Source organism: Trichoplusia ni, chromosome 16 (assembly GCF_003590095.1).
Source record: "Trichoplusia ni isolate ovarian cell line Hi5 chromosome 16, tn1, whole genome shotgun sequence".
Taxonomy (NCBI): Eukaryota; Metazoa; Arthropoda; class Insecta; order Lepidoptera; family Noctuidae; genus Trichoplusia; species Trichoplusia ni.
The window spans coordinates 8,772,698-8,779,238 of record NC_039493.1 but is presented as its reverse complement, the minus strand read 5'-3'; positions in this window follow the sequence as shown (position 1 = coordinate 8,779,238).

Below are 6,541 nucleotides of genomic sequence, written 5' to 3'. Positions count from 1 at the left end.
GTCATTGTTTACCAAACTTTATTTTTCTTACAATTAATTCTCTGTTTATATTCAAAACTCTAACTTTAGTATTGGAATATTCCTTGCGTTGATAAGTAATTCAAGTAAACATTGCCACAACAGTTACAATCTTATTTTTGTACCCAAAATAGATGTCACGTAATCAACTATATTACTATATTCAATTAACATTGAGTTTAATTTGTATCGAGTTGTATCAAACTACGACAAAAAATTTCGAACAAATGAATTTTTAAAGATGAGCCGCTTTCAAACATTTATAATGTAAACTAAATTAGCATTTTGGATACAAACCCTAATATCGCGCGGTTAATCACTTACAAAGACAGCCAAAGTCAAAATAAGCGTTCGTGGATCACGAAAACATTATTTTAACTAGGTATGGCAGATCCCATCTGTTTAATACTATGTAAAGGTGGCCAAACATTGATAACTTTACACAAATACGTCAAATCAACTCATTAACTGTTTACCTACATTCCCGCTGATAATCGTAAACATGACGTCACAAAAACAACTACATATCGGTTGTACTCTTATTATTTGTTATTATTTAATTGCCCTACCTTCGTATCATTATATTTGTGTAAGACCCCCGCGGGCGTCAACAACTTTATCTCACAAAACATACATATGGTACATTGTACCTACCTATATACTACAACTATATCTAATATTTAAAATTCCCGTGTCACGATGTTAGTTACCGTACTCCTCCGAAACGGCTTTATCGATTTTTACCAAATTTTATATGCAGTAGGTGATAGGTCTGAGAACCGGCTACTATCTATTTTCCATACCCCTAAGTGATAAGGGTCTCTGTGATTATCGACCGTTAGGCGGTACGTAGTTCGCCGGGACAGCTAGTTTTGGTATATATGTACTTTATTTCGTCCGTAGCAACGATCATTTAATTAAGTATCATAGGTATTTAATAAGTAAATATTTGTCAAGGAACATTTGCATCTATCTTGCTACTACGGACCCTGTTATCTCGTTGTTTTCTATTTTTATTCGATTTTGTAAAACCCATGTATCACTTATTTTAAGAATGTTAATATCACGCGGTTTTTGACTGACTTTCGGATGTTATTAAGCACTAGCTTGTTGCATGTTCGTGTCAAACGAGCAACATCAATGCTTGGTCAATAGTCATGCGTAATTATTGAACATAGTGTTCCTGAGCTTTGATTATGGTCCCACGGCATACTTTTCTACTTACTCAGCCAACGTCTTTTGAATAAATGGAGTTATATTTGATAATAGCAATTTAATATTGAATTCGATGCTTGGTAACGCTACTAATATGTAATGCGAGTGAAAGTTTTTTGTTAAGCTTTCAAGCGAAAAATATTTTACTGGCCCATCATGATACTGTATTATTGGAGCTATCGGAGTTGAATGGGGTCATAAAGTTCCTTTTATTCGATAAAAACAAAGATTTTCATCCATAACCAAGAGTTATCGTTTAGTTGAACGACAAACAACAACAACACCTCAACACAGAATATAGACCTAAGTCGTAAAGTTGTATTTCATATCGCAAAGGTCTCTTCTATAATGAATTAATAAACTAAGAAAAAAACACTACCGACTTAAGCTTTAATATTTAAGAATGAACCCTCAAAGTTCTCGGCAAACAAAGTTCGCCAGTTCAACCAATTTACAATAGAGGGAAAACTTTTGAACAGCAATTTGAGAGCCATTTACGGCACAGAAAAAGTTATACAACGAAACGGTTGCGATATTCGTAAATGGAGCTACAATTAAAACCTAATTCAGATTTCATCATTTAGTACTGGCCATTCTTCTAATGACTTCCCCATCCAGGTCGAGCTAATGCATTATGACGAAAAAGTATCATCGGAGTGTGCTGTATTCAGTACAGTTAACTGCAAAAAGATTTGTTCGCGACTCTTCTTTTTATGGTTTGTGGAAAAGGCTGAAAAAAACTTCTATAATAATAATGTACCTAGATTTTAATAATGTAATGTGTTACTATTTTGTTTAGTTTAAGTGCTTAGCTGTCGCATTAGGGTAAACCCTGTAACGATAGGTAAATAAATATCTTTCTTCGCATAATGTTCGTTTGGCCTTCTCGTGCTAAAAATATTTGTGTGAACAGTAAATGTTGTTCAAAAGCGAGTCTGATTGTCATTTATTATAAATGTAATGAGAAAGTTTTAGACTACTCCACGATATTTCAGTAATTTGTTTGCTAGGTGTCACTGTGCGATGTTCTTGTGAGATGACGTCAGATAGAAAGGTATGGAAGGAGGAGACGTGTTGCGCCGACCCCAAATAATAATTGGGATAAGGGCAGGGGAATGATGTCACTGTGCGGCAATCTTATAAGAGTAATTTAGGTTTTCTTAATCCCTATCACCACTGACGCGTCGAGTGTACATCTAAAAACATAGTTACGTAATATATATGTTTTCGCTTTCATGCTAGGCATCACATTTTCAACAAACCTTCAACCATGAAATCTTATCCGTCACACTGTCGTGAACCCGCTTCCGTAGAGACGAGTTTTATCTCTATACCATCAGTGAAAATAACATTTCCTTAACTAGTTTATACATATTATACATATATTTTATAGTCTACGTAACCTACGTTACTTACATATTCGTAAGTTATAAATATTTTGTAATTCATAACTGAGTTTAATTGTTGGAGAGAGTGATACTTTAATGAGAACTTATTTTTACAAGAAATTGCCAAAAAAGGACGGGATGCGTCAAACATTGTTAGATAAAGGTAGTGCTTTGAACAAAAAAGTCGGTCAAAACAGTGTGACCTTGTCAACCCTAATACATGTGTATTTTTGACGAGTGACTTGACATCTGACAGAAGAGGACACACCATCTTAGGAACTCTTTTATGTTTGGAACCCACCCTGTACTCTGTAGTTGATATACAACCTTCTTGCATCCAAATAGATCGTAATCTGAGAATGACCTAATACAAATATGTATTAACAACCATCGCAGTCTTACAATATATCACAATGAAATCACAAATGAGTCAGATGTCATGTCAGGAATGTTACTAACACGTTAGGTACGTGACAATAACATAACTCATAGCAAAATGATGGACGTATCAAGGCTCCCGTATTGGTAATTCAAATTGGCTAGTGATTTGAGGCGGGGTGACGTGTACAATGAACCACAAAGAACATGTCAAGCCATTTACAAAAACGACTCTAAGTCTTGTGCAACAAGGGTGATGTTAATGTCAGTGGGTTGAACGTTTATGGTCTACCACCATGTGGCGCCTGAACACAATAGATCATTGCACAAGACACAACCTCACCCTCGTCGCGAAGTCTCACATATCATGTCTAATAGATATTCAAATGGCAAATGTTTTAACACTTTCGGCTCTACAATACATGTAGATCCACGTATGTTTGGCTCGCGGCAAAAATGCCTAGTATTGTTCTATGTAAATTTATATTATTTATATTGTAATCCTAAGCGAAAGTTAAGTTGTAGATATTTTGTTTCTCAACCGTGTTGCAACTTCTGTACGAATATATTTAAATAAACAAAGGAACTGTCGTCATGAGCTAACTTAATAATAAATTACTCGCAAATGATATATTAAAGATTCATCAACATTTCAAAATAAATTGCACATATCGAAATGTAAAAACGGTTTCAGGGATTTATATTATATCCCTAAAAACGTATCATACTATGTAATGGATGTACTAAAGAATGCAAAGGTGTATATTTATCGATAATACAATTTAATCGAGAACAGGATTAGCACTTTATCTAGACATTTATACAATTCGCGTATCGCTGTGGCATTCTTTGGGGGCTATCTGTACTAATTCCGGATGTATGAAACTAATACCGCCTTATAAAGCAAAGATTGGTACATTGGCACGCATCGGAAAATTCTTACGTCTTCTGGTATCCAAGAAATGCGAAGAGTGCAAAGACGACTCCGAAATTTGCGAGCTGATGCTTTTCCTTTTGGCAGCGGTTAAAGGAACAATAACACCTTAACATGTAAAGAAGTAATTACTAGAAGAAAATATTAACACTGTTTTTTTATCTACTACACATTACATTTAGCTACAATTCTAATAATACTCCACATGAATGATGAAATAAATCACAAGACCTATCTTTTATATCGGTCATTCGTATATTCCGTAGACATCGATTACCAGAACATTCACAGACTTTAATCCGAAGTCGATCGCTGTTGCTATCTATCATAAGGGTTCAATGTGCTTCGGATCCGGAGTCGTGAACGCCATCTGTCTGGTGATAATTTGCTACTGTGCACTCTTAGCTCACTAACAGATAACGGGTATACTGCCCCGTCAGCAAACCATTACTGTACATAAGATAAATTCGATGTAGAAAAACTGAAAGAGTGTAAAAAGAAGTAAATCTTAGTAAAACGAGTAAAAACGCAGTTGGTAATTTTGGCATACGCTACAAGTTTTTTTAACTTGACCATGTAGCTTGCTCGCCTACGATAGGAACTTTTCATAATCAAGGAATACGGGTAGACAATCTGGTCATTTTTAGTAAAATATAAGCAAGTAACATAATGTTCTCACAACATTGTTTCATAAACAGGCCAACATGATTAGACAAGCCTATAAAGAGTTTAACAACCAAATAATACAAAATATCACGAATATTATCCCCGAACAAGATAATTAAGCATACAGCATTTAATTAGTCAAATTCATACGAAGCTCCGCAGGTGTGAATTTAAAGCGGGTCGCATCTCCGAGTGACGTGGTCGTCCTTAACACCGGCACCGCCTCGACATAGCTCTTAGATAATATAATGTTTATTAAATAATAAATTACCTTGACACATCACCTACAAGCATTCCCATGCACAAAGAAGCTCGGCTGCTTAATTATTTATATTATAAATGGCGAACAACAATTAGCCTTCTCATCTTAAACACACAACATAAATTCAAACACAGTATCGCATTGAAGTAAACAAATGATTTTAAATTTCTCACCAACATGAAGAAGGTTCTATTAAAACCTGTTTTGTATGCAATACAATCAATCGGCATTGAGAGTAATAAATCGTTTGATTAAATGCAATTTATGGAGTCTGCGTCCTCTAAAATAATTTGAGACTTCTTCCTCATTACTCAAAAATATTGAGCACCGAAGCGAGGTTAAACTAAATCGTAAAGTTCAACCGATTAGTACAGTCTAATTGGGTTATATTACGTAACTTATGTAAGCTACTTATTTGTATCATTCAAATTTATTGAACCAGTCATCGTTAACTAATGCAACGCATGAGCATAGAAGAAATGTGGAATCCTGTTTTTCGCTTCGCAAAAGAAAAAGATTCAAAATGGTGACTTCATTTCCTTTTTTAAATAGGGAACTTTTTTAAAAGGGAGGTACGCTAAGAAACTTAATACAAAGAAGAAGCCGGATGAGAATTTTTATGCACAAACACTACTTATTAGTGACATTTGCAATTTTGTTCTCTAATTGGTTTCACACTCACCTAAACTTTGCTTCCAAAACTCTACAATCAACAAGCTTTACCGAATCTACAAATGTGGAATTTTAGTTTTAGTTACTCGAACCTCATTTTTTTTCTTTCAAGAGTATAAGCTTAAAATACCCCACTGCTACGGCATGCATAGGCGTCTTAACAAATAGGGGAAGTTTGAGAGTTGGTGACCGTTGATCGCTCGCTCACTGCGGATCGGTTATTTTAGATTTCATTATTTTAATCCTCACGTCACTATAATAAATGGCATTATGAGCTTGTATGATGTACCTAATTTGTAAGGTAAATAAATAAATAAATAAATAATAAAGTAAATTAGAAATCGGTAGTCGATTTACTGACATTTACAGACTACCTCCATCAAAAAATTAGCTATCGACATCCAATCGACACTATTCAAGCAGACTTAAGCCTAATTTAGACTGGTAAAGTTGGATAGATCGTGGGAAATTAAGGACCTTTACGTACCGGTAGCCGGCAACCACTTGGGTAGTGACATGACGCAAGAGTCGCGGTCACGGGCGACCTCTGCAGGTATAATGCGATTGTTTTCACCATGACATGCCACCAAGCAATCATCGTTAGTGAAGATTCGGTGAGGAGATACGGAAGCTATGATTTCGTTTCGCAAATACTTGATTATATGTTGCAAAATCAACTTTACGTGTATTATATTAGAAGTGCATTTTTTGTGATCGCTATAAGCTTTGGATTTGATAATTTTCGACTCGCAAGCTGTTTTTAATTTGGTTACTTTTAAGATAATAAGTGGCCCTCGATCAACACCAACAAAGTTAGCTTTTTATGAACGTAGACCAATTTCGATGAATCTTAGATAATTTTAAAGAAAAATGTTCATGTTAGAATTGTTGTGCGATTACACGTCTGAAATAAATGGGTATCAAGTTATACTTGTTGTATTTTCAATAGTCTTTACGACTACTGAAAATAAGTTATTTCTTTAAATTCCTATCACCGTTAACGCATAT